The sequence below is a fragment of the Phocoena sinus genome, chromosome 9 (assembly GCF_008692025.1).
Source record: "Phocoena sinus isolate mPhoSin1 chromosome 9, mPhoSin1.pri, whole genome shotgun sequence".
Lineage (NCBI taxonomy): Eukaryota > Metazoa > Chordata > Mammalia > Artiodactyla > Phocoenidae > Phocoena > Phocoena sinus.
In genome coordinates, this window is record NC_045771.1 from 11,804,773 (window position 1) to 11,824,709 (window position 19,937).

The following is a 19,937-nucleotide window of genomic DNA, read 5'->3' on the forward strand; positions in this document are numbered from 1 at the left end:
TGACTGAGGAATTTCAGGGAGCAAGATTAGAGAAAATGGAGAGGAAGCAATTATTTTTTAAAAATAGAAGAAAATTTCTGAGTGCTGATGAAAGACATGGTCTTTTGATTGATAAGCCCTGAATTAGTCTTACATAAGTTTCATCAAATGGAACATTTGAGACTAACTGCCTAAGCCATGATCATTCTCCCCTCTTTCTCATTATAAGTACCCTGCTTTTCTTAAGAGTAAAAGCACACACAATGAAAAATAATTTCTTCTGCAGATTTCCTTGCAGGAGTGTCCATATACCCAGTTTTGCACGTAATGTAGAGGTGATACCTCTGTGTTACAGCCATCCTTGTGGCCATGAACAGGAGGTTCAGAAACATGATAAGTGTGGATTGCATAAGAAGCTAGAAGGATCCAAGCTCTTTTATAACTTCCTGGAGCATTTTGTCCAGCCTCTAGACTTTAAATTACATTAAAAATATTAGGCATGGGCTTCCCTGGTGGCACAGTGGTTGAGAGTCCGCCTGCCGATGCAGGGGACACGGGTTCGTGCCTCGGTCCAGGAAGAGCCCACATGCCGCAGAGCGGCTGGGCCCGTGAGCCAGGGCCGCTGAACCTGCGCGTCCGGAGCCTGTGCTCCGTAACGGGAGAGGCCACAACAGTGAGAGGCCCGCATACCGAAAAAAAAAAAAAATTAGGCATTATATGGTTACTGTAATTACATCCAGATGAAGTGTAATGCTGTGAGCCACTAAGGACAAAAAGAAGATCCTGAAACCTAGAGAAAGAAAATACAAAAACCAACAAAGGACAGAGGTACATGTTGCATTCTGATTTCTGATTAGTAACAATGAATGCTCAAAGATAATGAACTTTCTTCTAAGTACTTAAGGGAAATAATTTTAGACCTAGAATTAACCAAACTACCAATCAAGAGTGAGGGCAAGAAACAAACAACAAACAAACCCCAAAACCTTTCCAAACGTTCAAGGACTGAGAGAATTTACTTTTTTATGGTAACCTTTCTGAGCAAGTGACTTGAGGATATATTCTAATAAGAAAGGTAGGAAATAATAAAAGAGTAAAATAGTGGCTACCAGGAGATTGGGGGTTGGGGGGATTGAACAGATGTTGTTTAAGGGTACAGACTTATAAGGGGTCGTAAATAAATCCTAGCCATCTAATGCATAGTATAGTGAACATAGACAACAGTACTGTATCATAATCATTAATCTTGCAAAGAGACTAGAACTTAATGATTCCAACCACTATAAAAGGGATAATTCTGTAACATGAGAGAGGTGCTAATTATCACTGCAATAGCAATCATATTACAATATATAAATGTATTAAGTTAACAGCTACATCTTCACTTTACACAATATGTCAAATATATTTCAATTAAAAAAAGAGTTAGACATGAGATCTAGGAAACAGTCGATGGATATAACCGAGACATTCAGTGAAGGAATTTCCAGTAGTGATGAATATGAGTCGGGGTTAGGAGCTATTTGTCAAGAATGGAATAAGAGGGGGGGGACCTTGAAGATGGCGGAAGAGTAAGACGCGGAGATCGCCTTCCTCCCCACGGATACACCAGAAATACATCCACACGTGGAACAACTCCTACAGAACTCCTACTGAAGGCTGGCAGAAGACCTCAGACCTCCCAAAAGGCAAGAAACTCCCCACGTAACTGGGTAGGGCAAAAGAAAAAACAGAGACAAAATAATAAGGACGGCACCTGCACCAGTGGGAGGGAGCTGTGAAGGAGGAAAAGTTTCCACACACTAGGAAGCCCCTCCGCGGGCGGAGACTGCGGGAGGCAGAGGGGGGAGTTTCGGGACCGCGGAGTAGTGCACAGCGACGGGTGCGGAGGGCAAAGCGGGGAGATTCCTGCACAGAAGATCGGTGCCGACCAGCACTCACCAACCCGAGAGGCTTGCTGCTCACCCACCGGGGCGGGCGGGGCTGCGAGCTGAGGCTAAGGTTTTGGTTTTGGACGGAGCTCAGGGAGAGGACTGGGGTTGGCGGCTTGAACATAGCCTGAAGGGGTTAGTGCACCACGACTAGCCGGGAGGGAGTTCGGGGAAAAGCCTGCACCGGCCGAAGAGGCAAGAGACTTTTTCTTCCCTCTTTGTCTCCTGGTGCGCGAGGAGAGGGGTCTAAGAGCGCTGCTTAAAGGAACTCCAGAGACGGGCGCGAGCCGCGGCTAAAAGCGCGAACCCCAGAGACGGGCGCGAGCCGCGGCTGAGGGCGCGAGCCCCCGAGACGGGCGCGAGCCGCGGCTGAAAGCGCAAACCCCAGAGACGGGCGCGAGCCGCGGCTGAGGGCGCGAGCCCCCGAGACGGGCGCGAGCCGCGGCTAAAACCGCGGACCCCAGAGACGGGCGGGAGACGCTAAGGCTGCTGCTGCCGCCACCAAGGGGCCTGTGTGCGAGCACAGGTCACTCTCCACACCCCTCTTCCGCGGAGCCTGTGCAGCCCGCCACTGCCAGGTTCCCGGGATCCAGGGACAACTTCCCCGGGACAGCGCACGGCGGGCCTCAGGCTGGTGCAACGTCACGCCGGCCTCTGCCGCAACGTCACGCTGCCTCTGCCGCCGCAGGCCGGCCCCGCACGCAGTGCCCCTCCTTCCCCCATCCCCCAACCCCCGGCCTGAGTGAGCCGGAGGCCCCGAATCGGCGGCTCCTTTAACCCCGTCCTGTCTGAGCGAAAAAACAGACGCCCTCCAGCGACCTACACGCAGAGGCAGGGCCAAATCCAAAGCTGAGCTCCTGTGAGCTGTGAAAACAAAGAAGAGAAAGGGAAATCTCTCCCAGCAGCCACAGAAGCAGCGGATTAAAGCTCCACAATCAACTTGATATACCCTGCATCTGTGGAATACCTGAATAGACAAGGAATGATCCCAAATTGAAGAGGTGGAATTTAGGAGCGAAATCTATGATTTTTTTCCCTTTTCCTCTTTTTGTGAAGGTGTACGTGTATGCTCCTGTGTGACATCTAGTCTGTATACTCTAGCTTCCACCATTTGTCCTAGGGCTCTATCCGTCCATGACTTTTTTTTAAAAATTCTTTTTCTTAATAATTAAGTTTAATTGTAATAACTTTATTATACTTTACCTTCGTTCTTTCTTTCCTTCCTTCCCTCCCTCCTTTAGACAACGAATCACCCCAAATTGAGGAGGTGGTCTCAGGGAGCAGGATTTATGATTTTTCCCCCTTTACCTCTTTTTGTGAAGGTGTATGTGTATGCTTCTGTGTAAGATTTTCTCTGTATAGCTTTGCTTCCAACATTTGTCCTAAGGTTCTATCCGTCCCTTTTTTTTTTTCTAAATATTTTTTAATTCAATAACTATATTATACTTTATTTTATTTTTTACTGTATCATCTTTCTTTCTGTCTTTTTTTCCTTCTTTCCCTCCTTCCTTCCTTCCTTCCTTCCTCCCTCCCTCCCTCCCTCCCTCCTTTCTTTCCTTCTTTGCTTCTTTCTTCCTTCCTTCCTTTCCTCCTTTCCTTCTTTCTTTCCTCATACTTCTACTAATTCTCTCTACTTTTTCTCCCTTTTATTCTGAGCCGTGTGGATGAAAGGCTCTTGGTGCTCCAGCCAGGAGTCAGGGCTCTGCCTCTGAGGTAGGAGAGCCAACTTCAGGTCACTGGTCAACAAGAGACCTCCCAGCTCCACATAATATTAAACAGCGGAAATCTCCCAGAGACCTCCATCTTAACACCAGCACCCAGCTTCACTCAACGACCAGCAAGCCACAGTGCTGGACAACCTATGCCAAACAACTAGCAAAACAGGAACACAACCCCACCCATTAGCAGAGAGGCTGCCTAAAATCATAATAAGGCCACAGACACCCCAAAACACACCACCAGACGTGAACCTGCCCACTAGAGAGACAAGATCCAGCCTCATCCAGCACAACACAGGCACTAGTCCCCTCCACCAGGAAGCCTACACAACCCACTGAAACAACCTTAGCCACTGGAGACAGACATCAAAAACAACGGGAACTACGAACCTGCAGCCTGCAAAAAGGAGACCCCAAACACAGTAAGATAAGCAAAATGAGAAGACAGAAAAACACACAGCAGATGAAGGAGCAAGATAAAAACCCACCAGACCTAACAAATGAAGAGGAAATAGGCAATCTACCTGAAAAAGAATTCAGAATAATGATAGTAAGGATGATCCGAAATCTTGGAAGTAGAATGGACAAAATGCAAGAAACAGTTAACAAGGACCTACAAGAACTAAAGATGAAACAAGCAACGATGAACAATGCAATAAATGAAATTAAAATCACTCTAGATAGGATCAATAGCAGAATAACTGAGGCAGAAGAACGGATAAGTGACCTGGAAGATAAAGTAGTGGAAATAACTACTGCAGAGCAGAATAAAGAAAAAAGAATGAAAAGAACTGAGGACAGTCTCAGAGACCTCTGGGACAACATGAAACGCACCAACATTCGAATTATAGGGGTTCCAGAAGAAGAAGAAAGAAAGAAAGGGACTGAGAAAATATTTGAAGAGATTATAGTTGAAAACTTCCCTAATATGGGAAAGGAAATAGTTAATCAAGTCCAGGAAGCACAGAGGGTCCCATACAGGATAAATACAAGGAGAAACACGCCAAGACACATATTAATCAAACTGTCAAAAATTAAACACAAAGAAAGCATATTAAAAGCAGCAAGGGAAAAACAACAAATAACACACAAGGGAATCCCCATAAGGTTAACAGCTGATCTCTCAGCAGAAACCCTACAAGCCAGAAGGGAGTGGCAGGACATACTGAAAGTGATGAAGGAGAATAGCCTGAAACCAAGACTACTCTACCCAGCAAGGATCTCATTCACATTTGATGGAGAAATTAAAACCTTTACAGACAAGCAAAAGCTGAGAGAGTTCAGCACCACCAAACCAGCTTTACAACAAATGCTAAAGGAACTTCTCTAGACACGAAACACAAGAGAAGGAAATGACCTATAGTAGCGAACCCAAAACAATATATAAAATGGAAATAGGAACATACATATCAATAATTACCTTAAATGTAAATGGACTAAATGCTCCCACCAAAAGACACAGATTGGCTGAATGGATACAAAAACAAGACCCTTATATATGCTGTCTACAAGAGACCCACTTCAGAACTAGAGACACATACAGACTGAAAGTAAGGGGATGGAAAAAGATATTCCATGCAAATGGAAACCAAAAGAAAGCTGGAGTAGCAATTCTCATATCAGACAAAATAGACTTTAAAATAAGGACTATTAAAAGGGACAAAGAAGGACACTACATAATGATCAAGGGATCGATCCAAGAAGAAGATATAACAATTGTAAATATTTATGCACCCAACATAGGAGCACCTCAATACATAAGGCAAATACTAACAACCATAAAAGGGGAGATCAACAGTAACACATTCATAGTAGGGGACTTTAACACCCCACTTTCACCCATGGACAGATCATCCAAAATGAAAATAAATAAGGAAACACAAGCTTTAAATGATACATTAAACAAGATGGACTTAATTGATATTTATAGGACACTCCATCCAAAAACAACAGAATACACATTTTTCTCAAGTGCTCATGGAACATTCTCCAGGATAGATCATATCTTGGGTCACAAATCAAGCCTTGGTAAATTTAAGAAAACTGAAATTGTATCAAGTATCTTTTCTGACCACAACGCCATGAGACTAGATATCAATTACAGGAAAAGATCTGTAAAAAATACAAACACATGGAGGCTAAACAATACACTACTTAATAATGAAGTGATCACTGAAGAAATCAAAGAGGAAATAAAAAAATACCTAGAAACAAATGACAATGGAGACACAACGACCCAAAACCTATGGGATGCAGCAAAAGCAGTTCTAAGGGGGAAGTTTATAGCAATACAAGCCCACCTTAAGAAGCAGGAAACATCTCGAATAAACAACCTAACCTTGCACCTCAAGCAATTAGAGAAAGAAGAACAAAAAAACCCCAAAGCTAGCAGAAGGAAAGAAATCATAAAAATCAGATCAGAAATAAATGAAAAAGAAATGAAGGAAACAATAGCAAAGATCAATAAAACTAAAAGCTGGTTCTTTGAGAAGATAAACAAAATAGATAAACCACTAGCCAGACTCATCAAGAAAAAAAGGGAGAAGACTCAAATCAATAGAATTAGAAATGAAAAAGGAGAAGTAACAACTGACACTGCAGAAATAAAAAAAATCATGAGAGATTACTACAAGCAACTCTATGCCAATAAAATGGACAATCTGGAAGAAATGGACAAATTCTTAGAAATGCACAACCTGCCAAGACTGAATCAGGAAGAAATAGAAAATATGAACAGACCAATCACAAGCACTGAAATTGAAACTGTGATTAAAAACCTTCCAACAAACAAAAGCCCAGGACCAGATGGCTTCACAGGTGAATTCTATCAAACGTTTAGAGAAGAGCTAACACCTATCCTTCTCAAACTCTTCCAAAATATAGCAGAGGGAGGAACACTCCCAAATTCCTTCTACGAAGCCACCATCACCTTGATACCAAAACCAGACAAGGATGTCACAAAGAAAGAAAACTACAGGCCAATATCACTGATGAACATAGATGCAAAAATCCTCAACAAAATACTAGCAAACAGAATCCAACAGCACATTAAAAGGATCATACACCATGATCAAGTGGGGTTTATTCCAGGAATGCAAGGATTCTTCAATATACGCAAATCTATCAATGTGATAAACTATATTAACAAATTGAAGGAGAAAAACCATATGATCATCTCAATAGATGCAGAGAAAGCTTTCGACAAAATTCAACACCCATTTATGATAAAAACCCTCCAGAAAGTAGGCATAGAGGGAACTTTCCTAAACATAATAAAAGCCATATATGACAAGCCCACAGCAAACATCATCCTCAATGGTGAAAAACTGAAAGCATTTCCACTAAGATCAGGAACAAGACAAGGTTGCCCACTCTCACCACTCTTATTCAACATAGTTTTGGAAGTTTTAGCCACAGCAATCAGAGAAGAAAAGGAAATAAAAGGAATCCAAATCGGAAAAGAAGAAGTAAAGCTGTCACTGTTTGCAGATGACATGATACTATACATAGAGAATCCTAAAGATGCTACCAGAAAACTACTAGAGCTAATCAATGAATTTGGTAAAGTAGCAGGATACAAAATTAATGCACAGAAATGTCTGGCATTCCTATATACTAATGATGAAAAATCTGAAAGTGAAATCAAGAAAACACTCCCATTTACCATTGCAACAAAAAGAATAAAATATCTAGGAATAAACCTACCTAAGGATACGAAAGACCTGTATGCAGAAAATTATAAGACACTGATGAAAGAAATTAAAGATGATACAAATAGATGGAGAGATATACCATGTTCTTGGATGGGAAGAATCAACATTGTGAAAATGACTCTACTACCCAAAGCAATCTACAGATTCAATGCAATCCCTATCAAACTACCACTGGCATTTTTCACAGAACTAGAACAAAAAATTTCGCAATTTGTATGGAAACACAAAAGACCCCGAATAGCCAAAGCAATCTTTAGAACGAAAAAAGGAGCTGGAGGAATAAGGCTCCCTGACTTCAGACTATATTACAAAGCAACAGTAATCAAGACAGTATGGTACTGGCACAAAAACAGAAAGATAGATCAGTGGAACAGGATAGAAAGCCCAGAGATAAACCCACGCACATATGGACACCTTATCTTTGATAAAGGAGGCAGGAATGTACAGTGGAGAAAGGACAGCCTCTTCAATAAATGGTGCTGGGAAAACTGGACAGGTACATGTAAAAGTATGAGATTAGATCACTCCCTAACACCATACACAAAAATAAGCTCAAAATGGATTAAAGACCTAAATGTAAGGCCAGAAACTATCAAACTCTTAGAAGAAAACATAGGAAGAACACTCTATGACATAAATCACAGCAAGATCCTTTCTGACCCACCTCCTAGAGTAATGGAAATAAAAACAAAAATAAACAAATGGGACCTAATGAAACTTCAAAGCTTTTGCACAGCAAAGGAAACCATAACCAAGACCAAAAGACAACCCTCAGAATGGGAGAAAACATTTGCAAATGAAGCAACTGACAAAGGATTAATCTCCAAAATTTACAAGCAGCTCATGCAGCTCAATAACAAAAAAACAAACAACCCCATCCAAAAATGGGCAGAAGACCTAAATAGACATTTCTCCAAAGAAGATATACAGAATGCCAACAAACACATGAAAGAATGCTCAACATCATTAATCATTAGAGAAATGCAAATCAAAACTACAATGAGATATCATCTCACACCAGTCAGAATGGCCATCATCAAAAAATCAAGAAACAATAAATGCTGGAGAGGGTGTGGAGAAAAGGGGACACTCTTGCACTGCTGGTGGGAATGTGAATTGGTTCAGCCACTGTGGAGAACAGTATGGAGGTTCCTTAAAAAACTACAAATAGAATTACCATATGACCCAGCAATCCCACTACTTGGCATATACCCTGAGAAAACCAAAATTCAAAGAGAGTCATGTACCAAAATGTTCATTGCAGCTCTATTTACAATAGCCAGGACATGGAAACAACCTAAGCGCCCATCATCGGATGAATGGATAAAGAAGATGTGGCACATATACACAATGGAATATTACTCAGCCTTAAAAAGAAATGAAATTGAGCTATTTGTAATGAGATGGATAGACCTAGAATCTGTCATACAGAGTGAAGTAAGTCAGAAAGAAAAAGACAAATACCGTATGCTAACACATATATATGGAATTTAAGGGAAAAAAATGTCATGAAGAACCTAGGGGTAAGATAGGAATAAAGACGCAGACCTACTGGAGAACGGACTTAAGGATATGGGGAGGGGGAAGGGTGAGTTTTGACAGGGCGAGAGAGAGTCATGGACATATACACACTAACAAACGTAGTAAGGTAGATAGCTGGGGGGAAGCAGCCGCAAGGCACAGGGATATTAGCTCGGTGCTTTGTGACAGCCTGGAAGGGTGGGATGGGGAGAGTGGGAGGGAGGGAGACGCAAGAGGGAAGACATATGGGAACATATGTATATGTATAGCTGATTCACTTTGTTGTAAAGCAGAAACTAACACACCATTGTAAAGCAATTATACCCCAATAAAGATGTTTAAAAAAAAAAAAAAAAAAAAAAAAGAATGGAATAAGAGGATGAAGGGCTTTGAGAAAGCTGCTTCTGGGAAAAAAAAAGTGGATTACATCTAACTGATAGTAACATGGTCAAAAATCTGAATTCCTTAGAGGAAATGGGGGTGTATATGATCTAAACAACATAAAGGAAGACAATTGAGCAGAATTATAAACCCAAACTAAACTTTGCCTGCTGTTGAGTCAATGATGAAGTGTAAGAAAATAAAATGCATTTGATTTTTATGTTGGAAACAGTCTCCTTTTATCTGGGTCTATTGACTGTGTCACTGAACTTAACGGAAAGCTCTTTTCGGTCCTAAGTCCAATAATACTTTTAATAACAACATTAGGAATGCTGCTTGTTGGTTTTCCACATTTAAAATAAATTCATAGATAAAGCATAGAAGACTGAACTATAGTTACAGGACAGCATATTGCAGTGCAAAAGGAGCATGTTGCTTTCAGAAGTTAGAAAGTAGAAAATGGGAGAAGTCATTGGAAGTCAAGGGGAGCTAATATAGTCTTTTTGTATCGTGTGGAGTTGATAGCCATTAACTATAAATAGTAGAACAAGAAATTGCAACTTAAAATCATTCAATAATTTTGAGGCAACAAGAATAAGGAAGACAAGTAGTAACCTAACTCTTAAAATTTGGGAGAAGGAGGGGGAATTTGAGGGCAATGGAAGTGACGTTTCCGTCCTCATCGTTTACGGTGATGTGTCAATGGATATTGTTTACAGATGGATAAAGCAATGTATGTGTATGTGTACATGTATTGGGTACATGCACTTGGACCTATGAAAGTAACCACCCCAAAACTAAAGCCAGAAATCAACAAAAACATAGCTTCTGGGGAGTGGAAATTGAGGTGAGGAGGGAGACTGATGGTTTTCACAAAACACCTTTTCAGCATTTGATTTTTTTTTTTGACCAAATGCTGGTATTACTTTGATAATAATAATTTTAAAAAAGTGAAACAACTTTAATTTCATTTCTGTAATTTTTTGGGGGGAGATTTATAAATGAGGAACATTATTATGTTTTTATAAGTATTGGTAATCTCATTTTAGAAAAGCCATACCTGAGAATTTGAGTTATGAGGCTTTTAATAGCTTTCTAGCAATCAGGCTATTTCATAAGAAAGTAAAACCTCACAATATTACCAGAAAACAGTGACAAACAATCATGACATGTGACATGTACTTCCCCAGTTATCTAGTACTTGCTTTGGGGAGCTGCTTGATGAAGAATCTAATTGTTTCCATAAATATTTTCTCACAGGTGATGGCTTTTTTTTGGCCATGCTGTGAGGCATGTGGGATCTTAGTTTCCCGGCCAGAGATGGAACCCGTGCCCCCCCTGCAGTGGAAGCCCGGAGTCTTAACCACTGTACCGCCAGGGAAGTCCCTCACCTATTTCCAGCTGCCCATAGCTATGTTTTGATATTTATTGACTTAATGTCTTCATTAAGACATTAAGAATAATGAGATGGGAAAAGGGGTTGACAAAATTGGCCTACCAGGTTTCTCGGCATCCAGTATGTTATTCAAAATTCATTTGCTAAGGTGAAAAAATACCACGCCATCATTTTGGATATCAAGTACTTAAAAGAAATAACAGAATCTTTAGGAGGGATCAAATCACAAATAAAGATGAGATGTTTCACACCTGAAACAGTCATGTTCCTTCCTGGACAGCTTTCATGGTGTCAACAAAAAGTCGTATTATTTGTTGGTAGCTTTTAAGGACGGTACATGTGAGGAATGCTGTCTAGTGCAGCTAAGTCTTTGGCCCAGTGAGGACTCCACCCAAGGTGTCCATGTTTATCCATTGTCCTATAGACTGGTTATGAAATGGGGGAGGGCAGTTCACCCTTTTTTGTCTCAGGACGGTGGCCCTTTCCACTCCAGGTCATGAGCAATGACTCCATCTAAAGTCCAGACCTGCTCTGAATAGATTCAAGTGATCTATAGGGTCTCTTTCACGCTTGAGAGTTTCAAGGTCTTTATTGATTTTGCTCTTTGCCTATGTTTTTCCCTTCTTACAAGTCCATGGACGTTGAAGTTCAGAAAATGGGACCTTTAGGACAAGCTTCTGCTTCTTCCTGATAAGAAAAAGAAATAGTGCTTCTGTTTCAGAAGGAATTTAACCTAATTCTTTGCAGATAGGAAGAGAAGGAGGAATAAGTTTTATTTGGTGAATTTATTGTAGATTAAGCTCTGGAGATTGGTGATTCAACATTAGTTGCTACCCTTATATGGCTTTATAAAAAAAATAACGAAATGGCCATCTTGTATCATTCATTTACCATGTATAAATTATCTTAATTATTGTTCTGGACTCCCTTGTGAGATCAGCATTATTGTCCCTCTCACTTTTAGATGATGAAGTTAAAATTTGGAAAGTGTAGTTGTTTGCTCGAGGATGAACAGGTTATTCTTACCATTCCTTGCACTGCCCACACTTGTGGTTATTTTGTTGTCATTGTTGCTACAATTGTTGTTAAATAATTCAGTTTTTTCAAAGATTCAACCCAGTTTTCTTCTCTGAGCCTTTTCGTAATTACTGGTTCCTCAGATTTTGTTTTCAGTTGATTTTTAGTCTCTAGTTTTTTACATCTCTTTCTGGCCTTCTCAAGTTGACTGTAGGTAACGTTACCCTTGCTCTAGGGCTGAGTGAAAGAAATTCTTTCGTTAAAAAAGTCAGCAGATGATATGGGGGATGCTCCTTTATCACTAATGTACTAGAACTTAGAGAGGTGGCTTTCTAGGGCTTGTCATACCAATAGTGATGGTAAATTAGAAACAGTTTTTTCGTGTATAGAAAATAAAGGACTCAATTAGAGAGATGTTTTACATTCTAGATTTATACATGTTGACCGAAAAAAATGCACAACCTAGAAGTTGAGAGTTACGTTCTATTCGGCAGACAGAACTGAGGCCTTAAGCTCGAGATGCAGCATCTCAGATAACTCTGAGAGACTGCTCCGAATAGGTAAAGGGGGTGGGGGGAAGCCAGGATATAGGAGTTTTTGTAACAAAGACCAGGTAGTGGGAACAGCAAAAGATTACTATCAATTAAAGCAAACCAGATATCTCAAGTTCAGGGGAAGATGCAAGAATCTGGGCTCACCGAAGTCATTCCTTTGATATGCACTGCAGCTATTGGGGTCAGTAGCCTGTGCTTTCTCATCCTGGGTTTCCTCAGGGTGCACCGTCAGGGGGTGCCTGCAGTATCTGATGGTTTGATGGTGGGCATTCTGTTTCCATCCTGAATTCCCTCAGGGCTCCCCATCTGGGTGGCTATAATGTGATGGCTCCAGGGCTGCAGCATCCTTTGTTTACTGATATGGCAGGTAATATTTTTCATTCACGTAAGCAAACACTTATTAAGCAAAGATTATACGTTGGTAGAAATCTCAGTGAACATTCTTCAGTATGAAAAATTTTATTTCTAGTTTAAGAAAAGGAAGGAAATCTAAAAAAAAACAATTCAACAAAGCAGACTTAAACCACTTTATAAATGTAAGCATAATGAAGAAAGCATAAGAGATCAGAAAGCTCAAAAGGGAGGGATGTCAGTAACAAAACTGATTTATACATCTAGCGATAAACAATCCCATTCAAAACGCACAAAATAGGAACTCATTCTGAAACTTCCAAATGGAGGTTCTCAATGCATCTTGGCAAGTTAAAGACTCTGAGCAGAGCTGTGGTGATAAACCTGTTTGCTATGGTTAATACAGCATTTCTTAAATTTATTTCTTAAATTTATTGGACCAGAGACACATGCCCTCATAACCCAAGTTGACACACATTGGGAATACGCCTGGCCTTCTGAGAATGGCCGTCACATATCATATGCTAGTTCTGGATAACTTGAGAAAAAAGTCTTTTTTGCCACTTGTGGCTGAAACAGACCAAAGATGGGGAAACACACGAGTGGCAGTGGCCTTTATAGTAGGCTTTTTTTTTTTTTTTCCATACGCGGGCCTCTCACTGTTGTGGCCTTACCCATTGTGGAGCACAGGCTCCGGATGCGCAGGCTCAGCGGCCATGGCTCACGGGCCCAGCCGCTCCGCGGCACGTGGGATCCTCCCGGACCGGGGCACAAACCCGTGTCCCCTGCATCGGCAGGCGGACTCTCTCTCAACCACTGAGCCACCAGGGAAGCCCAAGGCACTGCTTTTTAAACTTGTTTTTTGGCCCTAATGATACATTTGGAAGCTGTTCCATATCCACATATAAGCACATTTGTGTCTTTCTTTCTTTTCTCTTCTCCTCCTTGCCCTCTATTCTTTCTCCTTTCTATGGATGGATGTTGATGGATGTTTTGATTTTACTATTTTTTCTATTATAAAGAATATTGCAACAAATGTCACTTTTTGTGTATTCAAGTATATTTGTAAGATAAATCCCCCAAATAAAATTGCTAAGTAAATGTATGTACCTCCATAATTTTTTTTAGCATTTCCTCTTTTTCTTTTCGTAAATTGAAGTATATTTGACATATAGTGTAAATTTAAGGTGTGCAACATGTTAATTTGAAACATTTATAAACTGTGATATGATTGCCATTGCAGCAATAATTAGTACCTTTGTCACATTACATAATGATCCTTTCTTTTTAGTGGTTGGAATCATTAACTTCTAGTCTCTTAGCAAGTTTGATGATTACAATACAATATTGTTATCTGTATTCACTACTGTGCATTAGATCTCTAGAGCTTACTTACTACTTCTTGCAAATTTGTATCGTAAACAATTTGTCTTAACCTCCTACCCCGCATCCTCTGGTAACTACCATTTTACTCTCTGTTTTTACGAGTTCAGCTTTTTTTGATTCCATATACAAGTGATATCATAACAGTACTTCTCTTTCTCTGCCTGACTTATCTCTCTTAATGTAATGTCTTCAGGGTCCATCCATGTCGTTGCAAATGGCAGGATGTCTTTCTTTCTCATGACTGATATACCTTCATAATTTTCATAGGTCTTACTAAACTGCATTTGAGGAAGTAGCAATTAACACTCCATCAGTTTGTGAGATCGTGTGGTCCCTGTAATCGCCAGCACAGTGTGTGACCAAACTTTTTGATCTTTGCTAATCTGATGACTGAAAATTAGAGTAGTCTTAATTTTTCACTTGTTGTAAGTTATGCTTATGGCTGAGCATTTTTAACTTTTTTTGTTTTTTAGGTTTTGGAAAGCAATTTCATAAAATTGGAAATAAACATCAAGATGTTAAGTAAAAACAAAATGTCACAGAAATTTATATTCAGAGCCCAATTTTGTTCAACCACACATACGCACATTTAAAAAATATTGGCAGAAGTTGTCTCTGGGTTGAAGGATAATGGGTGATTTACAATTTTTATTTCTATATAGCTTTTTGCATTTGGTAAGCTTTTAATTTTAAAAAGCCATCTTCATTTTCTATAACTTCCAGATCATATTCTTTGCCAATGTTTAAATTTAGTAATTGGTCTTATTGATTTGTATGAGCCCTTTATATATTAGCAAAATTAGGGAGTCCCCTGGTTGCCTAGTGGTTAGGGTTTCGGGCTTTCACTGCTGTAGCCCAGGTTCAATCCCTGGTCGGGGAAGTGAGATCCTGCAAGCCCCATGGCGTGGCCAAAAAAACCGAAAAACAACCCCCCCAAAGAACTAAGGATCCTTAATAAAAAAAAAAAATTAGCAAAATTAGCCTCTATCCAGGACGTGAGCAACAGATACTATTTCTCAGTTTTTTATTTGTCTTTGACTTTGCTTGTGGTAGTTTTTGCCATATGGAATCTTTATTTTATGTAATCAGGTTTAATAAACTTTTATGTTTTTTTCTTGTTTTATTTTTAGAAAGGTCTTCCCCAACTCCAAAGATAATTTTGAAGTCTCCAAGTTTTCTTCTAGCATTTAATTTTTTTAACATTAAGTCTTTGATCCATTTGGAATTTATCCTGGTATAAGATGTGGGAGATGCATCCAAATTTGTCTTTTTCCAGAAGGCTATCTAACTGTTCTAACACCATTTATTTGAATAATCCATCATTTCCTTACTGTTTTGCTATACTACTTTTATCATATACTGAATTCTCATATTTCTGGACTTTCTACTTGGTTTCATTAGCTGTTTATTGTCCTGTATCACACTAGTTTGATTATGTTAGCTTCATAACATGTTTATCTCATGGGATTAATCCTCCCTCATTTTTTTTGATTTGTATTCAGAATGTTTCTAGATATGCTTACTTTATTTTTCTACATGATGTTTGTAATCAGTTGGTATAGAAAAATTTTGGCATTTGTGTATATCACACTGAATTTTGATTCATTTATGGAAATGTTACATTTAATGACATTGATTCTTTCCACTCAATGACATGGTAGCTGTTCTACTTCTTCAAATTTACCGTTGTGTACCTCTGGGGCATTTTATAGTAGTCTTCATGTAGATCTTGCTTATTTTTTGTTAACTTTATTGCTAATATTTTATCTTTTTTTCGCTCTTATAAGGGTTTTCTTTTCCCTTCCATATTTCATGCTATTATTATTTGTAATAATTTTTTCAGTTGTTTGAGTTTTTTTTTTTTTTTTTTTTTTTCTCATTTTTTCTCGGTTGCGGAGCACAGGCTCTGGACGTGCAGGCTCAGCGGCCATGGCTCACGGGCCCAGCCGCTCCGCGGCATGTGGGATCTTCCCGGACCGGGGCATGAACCCATGTCCCCTGCATCGGCAGGTGGACTCTCAACCACTGCGCCACCAGGGAAGCCCAGTTGTTTGAGTTTTTATTTATACCATTATATATTCTACATATAATACTTCTGTCTTTTCCCTTCTAATTTTTAAAAATTCTTTCAAATTATTTCTTTTATAATTGCATTGGGTAGTATCTTGGGACAACATTAACTAATAGGGTGAAAGTGAACATCTTTGTCTTTTTCCTGAATTTAATATAAATAATAGTGTTTCCTCCTTAATGATGCTGACTATCAGGTTAGGGTAGATATATTTTATCATATTAAGAAATTATCCATCTATTATTTTATTAGTATTTTAAAAATAGGAATTGATGTTGAATTTTGCTCATGTTTTTAAAGTATTTATAAAAATTACTATATGATTTTTCTCCTAAGTGTTAATATGTTAAGTTGTATTGACACATTTTCTAATATTAAACCATCTTACTTTTATGGAATAAACTTGTATATTGGATCTCTTTGAGTTTTATTTAGCATTTTTGCCTAAATATTGGTAAGTGAGGTTGGTTTGTAGTTTTCTGGGAGACAGTTTTTTTGTGTTTTGATATCAAAATTATATTGATTTTATAAAACAAATTTGGAAGCTTCTCTTAATTTTTATTCTGTGAAAGAATTTACATAGGCTTGAAATTATCTGCTTTTAAAAAGTCCTTGTAGGGCTTCCCTGGTGGCGCAGTTGTTGAGAGTCCGCCTGCCGATGCAGGGGACACGGGTTCGTGCCCCGGTCCGGGAAGATCCCACATGCCGTGGAGCGGCTGGGCCCGTGAGCCATGGCCGCTGAGCCTGCGCGTCCGGAGCCTGTGCTCTGCAGCGGGAGAGGCCACAGCAGTGAGAGGCCCGCGTACCGGGGGAAAAAAAAAAAAAAGTCCTTGTAATTCCCTTGTGAAGACATTTATTCTTAGCACTTTGGGGGTGTGGTTCTTGACAACTTTCTCTAGTTCAACTACAATGACTAATTCTGTTGGAGTCAGTTTTAGTAAACTACATCTTTTCTAGAAACATCTATCTTATCTTGGTTTTCAAACTCTTACTATAGTTGAACAAAATAGATTCTTAAGAATATTGTAATTTTTCCAGTTTGCGGTAACTTTTCCTTTTTCAAAAATTTTGTGTATTCCTTTGTCTTTCTTTCTCAATTATATGTTAACACTACTAATTTTGTCTTTTTGCAATGAACCAATTCTTATATTCATTTTTAATTCTCTACCTTTTGATATTTCATGAAATGAATATTTAATGAATTATGTTTATAAATCGTGTTTTCCTTATGATTTCCTTAGATTTATTTTGTAATTATTTTTCTAAATTCTTGATTTGCGTTTATCATATTTAAAATTATTTCTGTTTTTTCTTTTTTTTTTGCGGGCCTCTCACTGTTGTGGCCTCTCCCGTTGCGGAGCACAGGCTCCGGACACGGAGGCTCAGCGGCCATGGCTCACGGGCCCAGCCACTCCGCAGCATGTGGGATCTTCCCGGACCGGGGCACGAACCCGTGTCCCCTGCATCGGGAGGCGGATTCTCAACTACTGCGCCACCAGGGAAGCCCTGTTTAGGATTTTTAAAACCTTTTAATTGAAGTATTTATACACAAATACATATATACATGTATAGCCACTTAATTTTTTAAACTCTTCATTGAAGTTATATAACTCAGCAATTTTCACAAACTAAAAATAAGTAACTTGCACCCAGATCATGAAACAAAGTATTACCATGGTACCAGTGCCCCAGAAGTCCCCCTTTGCTCCTTTCTAGACAATAGTCACCCCACATATCCTGTCTTAAAATTGCAGAGAGCAGTTTCAGTAATGCTTATATTGTTAAAAATGGTACTGTAATATCTATCCTCTCTTATATCCATGTTTATGAGATTTCGTTTTTGTGATTTATCTGAATTTGTTCTAGTACTATGTAGTATTTCACTGTGTATGAAAATACAGCGAACTTTATTGGAAAGCAGTTTAGGAGCATCTATAAAAGCTGAAGATACACATATTCTGTAACTGTGAAATCCCGCTACTAATTATATATTGACCAGAAATGTACACGTGTTCAACATGTATATTTTGAAATTGGACATTGAAAAATAGCTCTTAGAATTTTGAGTAACACATTCAAATTCACGATTATGATCTGTTTGTAATATCTCCTTTTGCCTAGATTTATTTATTTAAAAATTTTAAATTTTATTTGAACTTAAAAATAAAACCAGTTTACCTATTTTTCTCATCCCTCTCCCCCCCACCTCTTACAACCACCAATTTGTTCTCTGTATCTATGTTCATAGAAGGGCACTCTTTCTATTGAAACATTAGAAATGTAGGAGAAAATTAGTGGTTTTATGGATTCGCTAATGGAAAGGTGAAGGAATGACCTCCTAATGACTTCTATCAAAAAAGAAAATGTAAGGACAACTTCATCAGTTGAAAATAAGGCAGAGAGATGATAGACTGGAGGTTTAGAACTGAGGAAGAGATATGAGATAGTCATCATGGGTAGTTAATGAATGACTTCTTTAGGGAAATACAGGATAGAAATGCCCAGTGATGTTACTCATTTGAGGCTGAAGAGCATGAATCTGTAGGAACATAACAAGGAAACAAACACTGATAGTCACAGAAGCCAGGGCGTCAATCCAGAAATTCTCTACTTCAGCTTGAGGAAAAGGGGGTAGGAGAAATCCGCCATCTTCACGAAGTAGAAGAATCTAAGCCAGACAGCAAACCAGAGGCTACAATAATTTATGAACATGAAACCTCTTTTGAACGTATCATATACGATGAATATCTTGATTATAAAAGTGTGGGGATGTTGAACTGAAGGTGAGTTCTAGCATCATGAAGCTTTGTAGCGCTCTTCTGGTTACACGCAGGAAAAGCAGGATCTTGCCACTTGTGGGAACTGCCTTGTTGTGAATCCATTCTGCTGTATTTATAGCCACACTGAACCCATTTGCAGTGATACCAAGGACACATTCGGTGCCTATAATGATTCACATCAAAATGATGCGAGATGGTGACAGTTGATTTTCTGGGGGATCGCAGGTTTCAGTCATCCTGAGTTGTTGCTTCTCTTTGGTGTCTGGAGGAAAATGTCTCCCTGGCACGTGATAGGCAGATCTCCCACTATTCACGACAAAAGAAGAAGCAGTGGATGCATCATTTCCAAATCTACTCCATTTGTTTATTTTAGGACTCTTAGTTCTAAATCTGGAGATGCAAATGATGGAAGGAGTTGTTTTCTAATCCTCTCCCGTGTGTCCTTTGGATGCACTTGTGTGTGAGTTCAATCCTGGGGCCCAGGGAGGAACTTGAGTAGACGCTCCTTTATAAATCACTAACATAGTGTTGAGAGCTGTGTTCTTTAATAGCTCTAGTTAAGTCAGCCATCTGTCCACTAAGTCACCATATAACTGCGTTTCATTTGTGACCTCGGGGAACTGATTGAAAGTAACAATAACTTCAGATATTTATAGCTATGGGCTAGGCCCTGTCCAAACACTTTATACCTATCGTGAAATTTAAGCCTTACAGCAACCCTCTGAAGAAGGTACTTTTATTATCTCCATTTTGCAGGGGAGGAAACTGAGGCTAAATAACTTGTCCAAAGTCAAAGAGGGAGAGGGAGATGGAGAAGGAGAGAGAGAGCTGGGATTCAAACCTGAGTCACATGGTCCCAGAGTCCTTGTTCTACCCACTATGTTACACTACTTACCCCTGTGGATCCTGTTGTGTGCACCAAAGACTGAAGGCAGGGTTGGCTAAACTGTAACTTTTTATCCTGATGGTCTTTTGCGATGCCCTCAGGGCTTAAGGGAAGAATAATTGAGTTGGAAAAAAACCCACCTGTGAGTTTTTTTTTTTCACTGCTCACACAGAACACTTTACTTTGGACACTTCTGGTCATTAAACACGTGTGTTTTCCCCCACAGCAAGCAAGTCTGCAATGCTGTCTCGGT

At 39.5% G+C, this 19,937-nt stretch overlaps 1 pseudogene; it reads right to left on the reverse strand.

Annotated features, from left to right (window-relative positions):
* Window positions 1-18,532: 18,532 nt before the first annotated feature.
* LOC116759740 lies at window positions 18,533-19,079 on the reverse strand (annotated as a pseudogene).
* Window positions 19,080-19,937: the final 858 nt, after the last annotated feature.